This window comes from Zea mays, chromosome 7, assembly GCF_902167145.1.
Source record: "Zea mays cultivar B73 chromosome 7, Zm-B73-REFERENCE-NAM-5.0, whole genome shotgun sequence".
Lineage (NCBI taxonomy): Eukaryota > Viridiplantae > Streptophyta > Magnoliopsida > Poales > Poaceae > Zea > Zea mays.
In genome coordinates this window covers 74,427,164-74,441,663 of record NC_050102.1, presented here as the reverse complement: position 1 = coordinate 74,441,663, position 14,500 = coordinate 74,427,164, and positions in this window count along the sequence as shown.

Below are 14,500 nucleotides of genomic sequence, written 5' to 3'. Positions count from 1 at the left end.
CTAATGAATGCAAATGCATGAGAATGTATGCAACATATATACCCCTTGTGCATGCTAGGAATTTAAAGCTTCTTTCATTCTTTACTTTAAAAGGCTTTTATGGGGTAGGTTGAACTACGACTCAACTCTAGAAGTTTCCAAAAAATTTACAAAAAAATCAGTGGCTTCTTACTGACTTATATAAGCTTTCCTAAAGGTTTGGGAAGTAGAGCAGAAGGGGGCTACCTTGTACAAAAATGACAAGGTCTAGGGCAAAGAGGGCACTTTGAACTACAACCTATGTGTAGAAGTGACTTCTGCTCTAAAGCTTTTTTGTTGATGTTTATGGGTAATATTATGCTTTTGTGCCAAATTTTATACAAAGAAGCATAGTGGTTATTTAATGGTGATTTTCTAAAGTTTAGGGGCTTAATGGGTGCTTACAACTAACACTCCTTTTGAAAAATGTCAAACAACATATTTTTCATTTTTTCTAGTTTCTTCTTTGCGCAAGAGCAATCATTCCTAAAGTTGGTCATTTTTACTCATAAAGGATGGGTTGTATGGTTTCTTAAAGTTTTATAAACTTTCTCATGGGACAGGGGTGGGGCATGCCTCTATTGTGCAACTACCTCATTTATATATTTTTATCCCATAGCATATGGCTTAGGTGTTTAGGAAAAATTTGGGTTGCTCACTGTTTCCTATTTTTGGGTTCTCTTTTTATTTTTTAAAGGTAATTGCATAAACCTAACTTCATTTCTTTAACCCATCTACCTTGGTGTTATGAGGTGGTTAGTATTTTTTGTAGTAGTTTAACAATGGTTAAGTGACTACCATAATTTTCTTAACCTTAGTGCATGGGTGCTACTATTTTTACCATTATCTTTGCTTAAATACTTAATATCTAATTTAATTAATAATTTCCAGAACAGTACTGGACTATGGTTCTACATATTTTTCTCATAAACTACATCGCTTAAACATGCTAGGAAAAATAAGATTGCTCTTTGTTTCCTATTTTTAGTATCCTTTTTCATTTTCCTAAAGTTTGAGCAAAAACAAGTTTTAGAGGATAAACTTTACTTAACCTTGTGTACTGGCGTGCTTAATATTTTTAAACAGTGTAGCTACTAGTCAAGTATTTTCATAAATTTTCTCCACCTCAGTCTAAAGGTTTTACTATTTTCCCCCTATTTTCAAGACTTAAGTAGTTTTCTTATTTAAATCAAAACTCAAAAAGGTAATACATTAATCATGAAGTCAACTATTTTTGCTGGATAGTTTATAATATGTCGAGTCTAGCAAAATTGGTTTGACAAATTCGGATGAATACTAATCAAGTTATGTCTTTTCTAAGTTTGCTACAGATTAAAAATGAATTAGAAATTCGAATGGAAAAGAAAAACATATTTGCGCTCGGGTCCCTGGGTTTATTCTCCCCTTTCCGTTACAAATGAGTCATTGGGGCAATATTCATGTGAGTCAGCGGGTTCACAAAAAAACCACTAGGTTTCTATCTCTCTCAACCCGCGGTCCTCTCTCAGCCGAAACCGTGTTCCGTGAGGAAAACACGACAGCGCCACTCAACGCCATCGGTAGCATTTCCGGGGTGAGGTCAGGGAGAAGCGAGAGGATGTGGTGAACACGTCGGTACCTTTGGTTTGGTTGGAGGTGGTCGGAGTCATGTTGGCCACGTGCGGGGGTAGACGAAGTCGGCAGCGGCGAGGGGCTTGGCCTATACACGGTAGTAGAGTTCGAATGGACTGCTCGAGGAGCTTCACTAGGTGATGTAGAGGTTGTGCGTGCAAGGAATCTAAGAATGGTGTGCCGGCTTACCTGGGCCACGTACTCCGGCGAGCGAAGGAAGTCTGGCGAGGGCGATCGATCGTCTCCGGCGGGGTAGCACTCGGTTTGAGGGCTTGGGAAGTTTCACCGGACTCTCGGAAAACTGGTCGAGCAGCTAGCTTGGGCAGGGATGGACCGCAGCGGCCGGTCCACGGTGGTCGAGTTCGGGTGGCTTTGGCGGGCGACAGAGCTCTCTGTTTTTTAGGCGGTTCTCTGGTAGCCGAGCGCAGGCGAGAGTGAGAGGGCTACGGGTAAGGATGTCTGAGGGACCTGGCGACTTATATAGGCGCGGGCGCAGCGAGGGCACGTGTTGGGGGCCTTCTCCTTCTGAATGTCCTCAAAAACATAATTAACCATTTGTTTTCAGCATAAGCTATTATAGAAAGCTTCGTCTGGAGGATACAAGCCTCTTTCTCATGACGAAGGCACACAAGATGAAGACAGATCTAAAGAGGATAAGAGTAAACGCCGAAGCTATCACCAGATGGACAACTTCGGCTCATAGCGGAGATGAAGTATAATGATGATGCTGACCGAATGAGGAAAAGACTACTTAGTCCTTAATAACTTGTATTATGATCATATGTGAATATTGAGAACATAAATGTACTTTTACCCGGGCTGCGTCTCGTGTCTATAAATAGATGAACAGTAACATCGTACTGTTCACGCTGGATGATAATCACTCCCTTGTGTCTTCACCTTCGAGCAAGCCGAAGGTATCAGTGTAATATTAGTGTGTGTTTGGTCTGGCTTTTGGCTTTGACTTTTGCCCCCTAAAAGCCCAAAGCCAAACCAAAGGGTTGAATCCAGGAAGCAACTTTTTCTAAAGACGACTTTCTCGCAGTGCAAAAATGAAAGCACCCTAGACCCGCTTTTAGTGGCTTTTGGATGGAACTGTGAAAACATATATCGAAGAACTTTAACGATTTTTAGTGGTTTCAACCAAATGGTTTTTAGCTTTTTAATAGCTCACAACCCACAACAGCTTTCCCATAGCTCACAGCCCACAACAACTTTTTTCATAGCCACAACCCAACCAAACAGACCCTTAGTTTGTTGATGTTCATACATGTTTTATAGAATGCGAATGTGAAGGAATTAATGAGATGTAATGTCACACCCGGTTTTAGAAGGCAAACCGAATGCGAACCATGTACATGCCAGTATCAGCAATTCATGTACACAGCAGTTACATAACTGGACATCATCCCACAGTGCTCAAATAATAACATAAAAGAAGGTATAATAGTCGATTACATCATGATGTCCGAGACATCCACATAGTCTTTAACAATTATCAAAATGTGGAAAAGAAACGTAGATACACATGACCTTCACAGGTGTTGGGGCGAAGGCGAAGACGCTACCCTTCGCTCCAGCCTTCGTCTTTCTCGCTGCGCCAACGGAAGCAGAAGAACCGACGAGGTCCACCCTTCGCCTTGTACACTATGAGACGAAGGCCTACGACGACGTCGCCTCGTCCCACGTCCTCACTCGGCCTAGAGGCCCACGTGGGATTCGGCCCATTGTAACAGGCCCCGCACGGAGAAGCGTGTTACGGGCCCGATTTGTAATAGCTTTTCTGTAATGACAGTCTGTAACCCTCCTTTATAGGAATATTCCGGGGATAGTCCAGATGCCTGAGGGTACATGCGTCCTTACATTGAGACGTTGGGCACTCAGGCACCTATAAATACCCTCGTACAGTGCCCTTGAGAGGCTGGATTAACAGAGCTATTGCCATCTCGAGTTGAAACCTTGCTTACGTTGCTTTCATTCCCCCGTTGGATCAACTTGCCCAGGAGAGCAAGTTCCAACAATTCTGAACTGGAAAGCGCCAACAGATGCCCGAGGAATCAAGAGCTTCATTAGAATGGCCGGATATTATCGGCGATTCATTGAAGGGTTTTCAAAGATCGCGAAACCGATGACAGCTTTGCTTGGCAACAAAGTTGAGTTCAAGTGGACCCAGAAATGCCAAGAAGCCTTTGAAGCATTGAAAGAGAAGTTGACCACATCACCTATCTTAGTCTTGTCTGATGTGCACAAGCCCTTCTCAGTGTATTGCGACGCTTGTTACACTTGATAGTCACCTAGAGGGGGGGGTGAATAGGGCGAAACTGAAATTTACAAATATAAACACAACTACAAGCCGGGTTAGCGTTAGAAATATAAACGAGTCCGCGAGAGAGGGCGCAAAACAAATCGCAAGCAAATGAAGAGTGTGACACGCGGATTTGTTTTACCGAGGTTCGGTTCTCGCAAACCTACTCCCCGTTGAGGAGGCCACGAAGGCCGGGTCTCTTTCAACCCTTCCCTCTCTCAAACGGTCCCTCGGACCGAGTGAGCTTCTCTTCTCAAATCAAAGCCGGGAACAAAAACTTCCCCGCAAGGGCCACCACACAATTGGTGCCTCTTGCTTTGATTACAATGGAGTTTTGATCACAAGAACAAGTGAGAAAGAAAAGAAGCAATCCAAGCGCAAGAGCTCAAAAGAACACGGCAAATCTCTCTCGCTAGTCACTAAAGCCTTGAGTGGAATTGGAGAGGATTTGATCTCTTAGGTGTGTCTAGAATTGAATGCCTAGCTCTTGTAAGTGGTTGAGAAGTGGAAAACTTGGATCCAATGAATGGTGGGGTGGTTGGGGTATTTATAGCTCCAACCACCAAAAGTGGTCGTTGGGAGGCTGTCTGTTCGATGGCGCACCGGACAGTCCGGTGCACACCGGACATGTCCGGTGCCCCCGCCATGTCATCACTGCCGTTGGATTCTGACCGTTGGAGCTTCTGACTTCTGGGCCCGCCTGGGTGTCCGGTGCACACCGGACATCTACTGTTCCTTGTCCGGTGCGCCAGTATGGGCGCGCCTGCCTTCTGCGCGCGCGCAGCGCGCATTAATTGCGTCGCAGGTAGCCGTTGGCGCCGAAATAGCCGTTGCTCCGCTGTTACACCGGACAGTCCGGTGCACACCGGACATGTCCGGTGAATTATAGCGGAGCGGCTGCTGCGCGATCCCGAGGCTGGCGAGTTCCGGAGGCCGCGCTTCCTTGGAGCACCGGACACTGTCCGGTGTACACCGGACAGTCCGGTGTACACCGGACAGTCCGGTGAATTATAGCGTGCCGGCCTGCGAAATTCCCGAAGGTGGCGAGTTCGAGTTGGAGTCCTCTGGTGCACCGGACACTGTCCGGTGGCACACCAGACAGTTCGGTGCGCCAGACCAGAGGTGCCTTCGGTTGCCTCTTTGCTCCTTTGTTGAATCCAAAACCTGATCTTTTTATTGGCTGAGTGTGAACCTTTTACACCTGTATAATCCATACACTTGGGCAAACTAGTTAGTCCAATTATTTGTGTTGGGCAATTCAACCACCAAAATTAATTAGGGACTAGGTGTAAGCCTAATTCCCTTTCAATCTCCCCCTTTTTGGTGATTGATGCCAACACAAACCAAAGCAAGTATAGAAATGCATAATTGAACTAGTTTGCATAATGTAAGTGCAAAGGTTGCTTGGAGTTGAGCCAATAAAACTACTTACAAGATATGCATGGATCGTTTCTTTCTTATTTAACATTTTGGACCACGCTTGCACCACATGTTTTGTTTTTGCAAACTCTTTTGTAAATCCTTTTCAAAGTTCTTTTGCAAATAGTCAAAGGTAAATGAATAAGATTTTGAGAAGCATTTTCAAGATTTGAAATTTTCTCCCCCTGTTTCAAATGCTTTTCCTTTGACTAAACAAAACTCCCCCTAAATGAGATCCTCCTCTTAGTGTTCAAGAGGGTTTTGATATATTTTTGAAATACTACTTTCTCCCCCTTTTGAACATAATAGGAAACCAATTGATAATATTCTTGGAAACACGAAGTTTTGAAGATGGTGGTGGTGGTGCGGTCCTTTTGCTTTGGGCTCTTACTTTCTCCCCCTTTGGCATGAATCGCCAAAAACGGAATCATTAGAGCCCTCATGGTGCTATCTTCCCCTTTGGTCATAAATAAATGAGTTAAGATTATACCAAAGACGAAGTCCTTTTGCTTTCTCCCCCAAAGATGGAGAGTCTCTTGGAGCGACGGCGAAGGATGAGTTTACGGAGTGGAAGCCTTTGTCTTCGCCGAAGACTCCAATTCCCTTTCAATACACCTATGACTTGGTTTGAAATAGACTTGAAAAACACATTAGTCATAGCATATGAAAGAGACATGATCAAAGGTATACAAATGAGCTATGTGTGCAATCTAGCAAAAGAAATTGCGCGAATCAAGAATATTGAGCTCATGCCTAAGTTTGTTCATCAAGAGGCTTGGTAAAGATATCGGCTAATTGATCTTTAGTGTTAATGTATGAAATCTCGATATCTCCCTTTTGTTGGTGATCCCTTAAGAAGTGATACCGAATGGCTATGTGTTTAGTGCGGCTATGCTCGACGGGATTATCCGCCATCTTGATTGCACTCTCATTATCACATAGCAAAGGGACTTTGGTTAATTTGTAACCGTAGTCACGCAGGGTTTGCCTCATCCAAAGCAATTGCGCGCAACAATGACCTGCGGCAATGTACTCGGCTTCGGCGGTGGAAAGAGCGACCGAATTTTGCTTCTTTGAAGCCCAAGACACCAAGGATCTTCCCAAGAACTGGCAAGTCCCCGATGTGCTCTTCCTATTGATTTTGCACCCTGCCCAATCGGCATCCGAATAACCAATCAAATCAAATGTGGATCCCCTAGGATACCAAAGCCCAAACTTAGGAGTATAAGCCAAATATCTCAAGATTCGTTTCACGGCCGTAAGGTGAGCTTCCTTAGGGTCGGCTTGGAATCTTGCACACATGCATACGGAAAGCATAATATCCGGTCGAGATGCACATAAATATAGTAAAGAACCTATCATCGACCGGTATACCTTTTGATCCACGGACTTACCTCCCGTGTCGAGGTCGAGATGCCCATTAGTTCCCATGGGTGTCTTGATGGGCTTGGCATCCTTCATCCCAAACTTGTTTAGAATGTCTTGAGTATACTTCGTTTGGCTAATGAAGGTGCCCTCTTGGAGTTGCTTCACTTGAAATCCCAAGAAGTACTTCAACTCCCCCATCATAGACATCTCGAACTTCTGTGTCATGATCCTACTAAACTCTTCACATGTAGATTCGTTAGTAGACCCAAATATAATATCATCAACATAGATTTGGCATACAAACAAATCATTTTTAAGTGTTTTAGTAAAGAGTGTAGGATCGGTCTTTCCGACTTTGAAGCCATTAGCAATAAGGAAATCTCTAAGGCATTCATACCATGCTCTTGGGGCTTGCTTGAGCCCATAAAGCGCCTTAGAGAGCTTATAGACATGGTTAGGATACTCACTGTCTTCAAAGCCGGGAGGTTGCTCAACATAGACCTCTTCCTTGATTGGTCCATTGAGGAAGGCACTTTTCACGTCCATTTGATAAAGCTTAAAGCCATGGTAAGTAGCATAGGCCAATAATATACGAATTGATTCAAGCCTAGCTACGGGTGCATAGGTTTCACCGAAATCCAAACCTTCGACTTGAGAGTATCCTTTGGCCACAAGTCGAGCTTTGTTCCTTGTCACCACACCATGCTCATCTTGCTTGTTGCGAAAGACCCATTTGGTTCCTACAACATTTTGATTAGGACGTGGAACTAAATGCCATACCTCATTCCTCGTGAAGTTGTTGAGCTCCTCTTGCATCGCCACCACCCAATCCGAATCTTGTAGTGCTTCCTCTACCCTGTGTGGCTCAATAGAGGAAACAAAAGAGTAATGCTCACAAAAATGTGCAACACGAGATCTAGTGGTTACCCCCTTATGAATGTCGCCGAGGATGGTGTTGACGGGGTGATCTCGTTGGATTGCTTGGTGGACTCTTGGGTGTGGCGGCCTTTGTTCCTCATCCTCCTTGTCTTCCTCAATTGCATCTCCCCCCTGATGATTGCCGTCATCTTGAGGTGGCTCATTCGCTTGATCTTCTACTTCATCAACTTGAGCTTCATCCTCATTTTGAGTTGGTGGAGATGCTTGCGTGGAGGAGGATGGTTGATCTTGTGCATTTGGAGGCTTTTCGGATTCTTTAGGACACACATCCCCAATGGACATGTTCCTTAGCGCGATGCACGGAGCCTCTTCAATACCTATCTCATCAAGATCAACTTGCTCTACTTGAGAGCCGTTAGTCTCATCAAACACAACGTCACAAGAAACTTCAACTTGTCCGGATGACTTGTTAAAGACTCTATATGCCCTTGTGTTTGAGTCATATCCTAGTAAAAAGCCTTCTACAGTCTTAGGAGCAAATTTAGATTTTCTACCTCTTTTAACAAGAATAAAGCATTTGCTACCAAAGACTCTAAAATATGAAATGTTGGGCTTTTTACCGGTTAGGAGTTCATACGATGTCTTCTTGAGGATTCGGTGAAGATATAACCGGTTGATAGCGTAGCAGGCGGTGTTGACCGCCTCGGCCCAAAACCGATCCGAAGTTTTGTACTCATCAAGCATGGTCCTTGCCATGTCCAATAGAGTTCGATTCTTCCTCTCTACTACACCATTTTGTTGTGGCGTGTAGGGAGAAGAGAACTCATGCTTGATGCCCTCCTCCTCAAGAAAGCCTTCGATTTGAGAGTTCTTGAACTCCGTCCCGTTGTCGCTTCTAATTTTCTTGATCCTTAAGCCGAACTCATTTTGAGCCCGTCTCAGGAATCCCTTTAAGGTCTCTTGGGTTTGAGATTTTTCCTGTAAAAAGAATACCCAAGTGAAGCGTGAATAATCATCCACTATTACAAGACAATACTTACTCCCGCCGATGCTTATGTAAGCAATCGGGCCGAATAGATCCATGTGGAGTAGCTCAAGCGGCCTGTCGGTCGTCATGATGTTCTTGTGTGGATGATGAGCACCAACTTGCTTTCCTGCTTGGCATGCGCTACAAACCCTGTCTTTCTCAAAATGAACATTTGTTAGTCCTAAAATGTGTTCTCCCTTTAGAAGCTTGTGAAGATTCTTCATCCCAACATGTGCTAGTCGGCGATGCCAGAGCCAGCCCATGTTAGTCTTAGCAATTAAGCATGTGTCGAGTTCAGCTCTATCAAAATCTACTAAGTATAGCTGACCCTCTAACACACCCTTAAATGCTATTGAATCATCACTTCTTCTAAAGACAGTGATACTTACATCAGTAAAGAGACAGTTGTAGCCCATTTTGCATAATTGAGATACAGAAAGCAAATTGTAATCTAAAGAATCTACAAGAAAAACATTGGAAATAGAATGGTCAGGAGATATAGCTATTATACCAAGACCTTTGACCAAACCTTGATTTCCATCCCCGAATGTGATAGCTCGTTGGGGATCTTGGTTTTTCTCGTAGGAGGAGAACATCTTCTTCTCCCCTGTCATGTGGTTTGTGCACCCGCTGTCGAGTATCCAACTTGAGCCCCCGGATGCATAAACCTACAAAACAATTTTAGTTCTTGACTTTAGGTACCCAAACGGTTTTGGGTCCTTTGGCATTAGAAACAAGAACTTTGGGTACCCAAACACAAGTCTTGGAGCCCTTGTGTTTGCCCCCAACAAACTTGGCAACTACCTTGCCGGATTTGTTAGTTAAAACATAAGATGCATCAAAAGTTTTAAATGAAAGACTATGTTCATTTGATGCACTAGGAGTTCTTCTCTTAGGCAACTTAGCACGGGTTGGTTGCCTAGAGCTAGATGTCTCACCCTTATACATAAAAGCATGGTTAGAACCAGAGTGAGACTTCCTAGAATGAATTTTCCTAATTTTGTCCTCGGGATAACTGGCAGGGTATAAAATGTAACCCTCGTTATCCTGAGGCATGGGAGCCTTGCCCTTAACAAAGTTAGACAATCTTTTAGGAGGGGCACTAAGTTTGACATTGTCTCCCCTTTGGAAGCCAATGCCATCCTTGATGCCAGGGCGTCTCCCATTATAGAGCATACTTCTAGCAAATTTAAATTTTTCATTCTCTAAGTTATGCTCGGCAATTTTAGCATCTAATTTAGCTATATGATCATTTTGTTGTTTAATTAAAGCCATGTGATCATGTATAGCATCAATGTTAACATCTCTACATCTAGTACAAATAGAAGTGTGCTCAATGGTAGATGTAGAGGGTTTGCAAGATTTTAGTTCTACAACCTTAGCATGTAACATATCATTCTTAGTTCTAAGGTCAGAAATTGTAGCATTGCAAACATCAAATTCTTTAGCCCTAGCAAGCAATTTTTCATTTTCATTTCTAAGGCTAGCAAGAGAAATGTTTAATTCTTCAATCCTAGCAAGCAAATCATCATTATTATCTCTAGGATTGGAAATCGAAATATTACACACATGTGAATCAACCTTAGCATTTAAACTAGTATTTTCATGTCTAAGATTGTCAATTATCTCATGGCAAGTGCTTAGCTCACTAGATAGTTTTTGACATTTTTCCACTTCTAGAGCGTAAGCATTTTTAACTTTAACATGCGTTTTATTTTCCTTGATTAGGAAGTCCTCTTGGGAGTCCAAGAGGTCATCCTTGTCATGGATGGCACTAATTAGCTCATTTAGTTTTTCCTTTTGTTCCATGTTAAGGTTGGCAAAAAGAATGTGCAAGTTATCCTCCTCATTGCTAGCATCATCCTCATCACTAGAGGTTTCATACTTAGTGGAGGATCTTGATTTTACCTTCTTCCTTTTGCCGTCCTTTGCCATGAGGCACTTGTGGCCGATGTTGGGGAAGAGGAGTCCCTTGGTGACGGCGATGTTGGCGGCGTCCTCGTCGTCGGAGGAGTCGCTTGAGCTTTCGTCGGAATCCCACTCCCGACAAACATGGGCATCGCCGCCCTTCTTCTTGTAGTGCCTCCTCTTTTCTCTCCTCTTTCCCTTCTTGTCGTTATCCCTGTCACTGTCACTTGATAAAGGACATTTAGCAATAAAGTGACCGGGCTTACCACACTTGTAGCAAACCTTCTTAGAACGGGATTTATAATCCTTCCCCTTCCGTTGCTTGAGGATTTGGCGAAAGCTTTTGATAATTAAAGCCATCTCCTCGTTGTTGAGCTTGGAGGCGTCAATTGGTTGTCTACTCGGTGTAGACTCCTCCTTCTTCTCCTCCGTTGCCTTAAATGCCACCGGTTGTGCTTCGGACGTGGAGGGTTCGTCAAGCTCGTTGATCTTCTTGGAGCCTTTGATCATGCATTCAAAGCTCACAAAATTCCCGATAACTTCCTCGGGGGTCATTTGAGTATATCTAGGATTACCACGAATTAATTGAACTTGAGTGGGGTTAAGAAAAATGAGTGATCTAAGAATAACCTTAACCACCTCGTGGTCATCCCACTTCTTGCTCCCGAGGTTGCGCACTTGGTTTACCAAAGTCTTGAGCCGGTTGTACATGTCTTGTGGCTCCTCCCCTTGGCGAAGACGGAAGCGACCGAGCTCCCCCTCGATCGTTTCCCGCTTGGTAATCTTGGTGAGTTCATCACCTTCGTGCGCGGTCTTGAGTAGGTCCCAAATTTCCTTTGCATTCTTCAACCCTTGCACTTTGTTGTATTCCTCCTTGCTTAGAGAAGCGAGGAGTATGGTTGTAGTTTGAGAATTGAACTGCTCGATTTGGGCCACTTCGTCCTCATCATAGTCTTCATCCCCTACGGATGGTACCTGTGCACCAAACTCAACAACATCCCATATGCTTTTGTGGAGTGAGGTTAGATGAAATCGCATTAAATCACTCCACCTAGCGTAATCTTCACCATCAAATGTTGGTGGTTTGCCTAATGGGACGGAAAGCAAAGGTGTATGTTTGGAAATGCGAGGGTAGCGTAGGGGGATCTTACTATACTTTTTGCGCTCTTGGCACTTAGAAGTGACGGACGCCGCGTCGGAGCCGGAGGTGGATGGTGATGAAGAATCGGTCTCGTAGTAGACCACTTTCCTCATCCTCTTTTTCTTGTCCCCACTCCAACGCGTCTTGTGAGAAGAGGATTTCTCCTTCTTCTCCTTGTGGTGTGAAGAAGACTTCTTCTCCTTCCCTTTGGAGGAGCTCTTCTTCTCCTTTCTCTTGGTGCAGGACTCTTCCGATGAAGTGCTCCCGTGGCTTGTAGTGGGCTTTTCGCCGGTCTCCATCTCCTTCTTGGCGTGATCTCCCGACATCACTTCGAGCGGTTAGGCTCTAATGAAGCACCGGGCTTTGATACCAATTGATAGTCGCCTAGAGGGGGGGTGAATAGGGCGAAACTGAAATTTACAAATATAAACACAACTACAAGCCGGGTTAGCGTTAGAAATATAAACGAGTCCGCGAGAGAGGGCGCAAAACAAATCGCAAGCAAATGAAGAGTGTGACACGCGGATTTGTTTTACCGAGGTTCAGTTCTCGCAAACCTACTCCCCGTTGAGGAGGCCACGAAGGCCGGGTCTCTTTCAACCCTTCCCTCTCTCAAACGGTCCCTCGGACCGAGTGAGCTTCTCTTCTCAAATCAAAGCCGGGAACAAAAACTTCCCCGCAAGGGCCACCACACAATTGGTGCCTCTTGCTTTGATTACAATGGAGTTTTGATCACAAGAACAAGTGAGAAAGAAAAGAAGCAATCCAAGCGCAAGAGCTCAAAAGAACACGTCAAATCTCTCTCGCTAGTCACTAAAGCCTTGAGTGGAATTGGAGAGGATTTGATCTCTTAGGTGTGTCTAGAATTGAATGCCTAGCTCTTGTAAGTGGTTGAGAAGTGGAAAACTTGGATCCAATGAATGGTGGGGTGGTTGGGGTATTTATAGCTCCAACCACCAAAAGTGGCCGTTGGGAGGCTGTCTGTTCGATGGCGCACCGGACAGTCCGGTGCACACCGGACATGTCCGGTGCCCCCGCCACGTCATCACTGCCGTTGGATTCTGACCGTTGGAGCTTCTGACTTCTGGGCCCGCCTGGGTGTCCGGTGCACACCGGACATCTACTGTTCCTTGTCCGGTGCGCCAGTATGGGCGCGCCTGCCTTCTGCGCGCGCGCAGCGCGCATTAATTGCGCCACAGGTAGCCGTTGGCGCCGAAATAGCCGTTGCTCCGCTGTTACACCGGACAGTCCGGTGCACACCGGACATGTCCGGTGAATTATAGCGGAGCGGCTGCTGCGCGATCCCGAGGCTGGCGAGTTCCGGAGGCCGCGCTTCCTTGGAGCACCGGACACTGTCCGGTGTACACCGGACAGTCCGGTGTACACCGGACAGTCCGGTGAATTATAGCGCGCCGACCTGCGAAATTCCCGAAGGTGGCGAGTTCGAGTTGGAGTCCTCTGGTGCACCGGACACTGTCCGGTGGTGCACCGGACACTGTCCGGTGGCACACCGGACAGTCCGGTGCGCCAGACCAGAGGTGCCTTCGGTTGCCTCTTTGCTCCTTTGTTGAATCCAAAACCTGATCTTTTTATTGGCTGAGTGTGAACCTTTTACACCTGTATAATCCATACACTTGGGCAAACTAGTTAGTCCAATTATTTGTGTTGGGCAATTCAACCACCAAAATTAATTAGGGACTAGGTGTAAGCCTAATTCCCTTTCAACACTGGTTTGGGATGCGTGTTGATGCAAGAGGGAAGAGTTGTGGCCTACTCGTCCCGATAGTTGAAGGTTCATGAGAATAATTATCCAATCCATGACCTAGAGTTGGCCGCAGTGGTTCATGCACTGAAGTCATGGAGACACTATCTGTATGGGCAGAAATGTGATGTTTACACAGACCACAAGAGTCTGAAGTACATATTCACTCAATCGAGGCTGAATATGAGACAACGAAGATGATTAGAGTTGATCAAAGACTATGAATTGGAGATTCATTACCATCCAGGCAAAGCGAACGTAGTGGCAGATGCTTTGAGCAGGAAAAGTCAAGTCAATATGATGGTTGCTCATCCAATGTCTTATGAGTTGGCCAAGGAGTTTGACAGGTTGAGCCTCGGATTTCTGAACAACATGCGAGGAGTAACAGTTGAGTTAGAACTTACCTTAGAGCGAGAAATCAAAGAGGCATAGAAGAATGATGAGAAGATCAGCGGAATCCGGCAACTGATTCTGGAAGGAAGAGGCAATGATTTTTGGGAAGATGCAGAAGGTGTGGTATGGTTTAAGGACCGTTTATGTGTTCCCAATGTCCAGTCCATTCGAGAGTTGATCCTCAAGGAAGCTCATGAGTCAGCTTATTCTATACACCCTGGAAGTGAGAAGATGTATCAGGATCTGAAGAAGAAATTCTAGTGGTACGGAATGAAAAGGGAGATCGCAGAGCATGCGGCAATATGTGATAGTTGTCAAAGGATCAAGGCAGAGCATCAGAGGCCTGCTGGATTGTTGCAACCATTGCGAATTCCTCAGTGGAAATGGGATGAAATCGGGATGGACTTCATAGTCGGATTGCCTCGCACTCGAGCCGGCTACGATTCCATTTGGGTAGTGGTGGACCGCTTAACCACCTCAGCCCACTTTATACCTGTCAAGACTAGCTACAGCAGTGCAGTGTTAGCGGAGTTGTACATGTCCCAGATCGTTTATCTTCATGGTGTACCAAAGAAGATAGTGTCAGACAGAAGAACACAGTTCACCTCCCATTTCTGGCACCAGTTACATGAAGCCTTGGGTACACATCTGAATTTCAGTTCAGCCTAT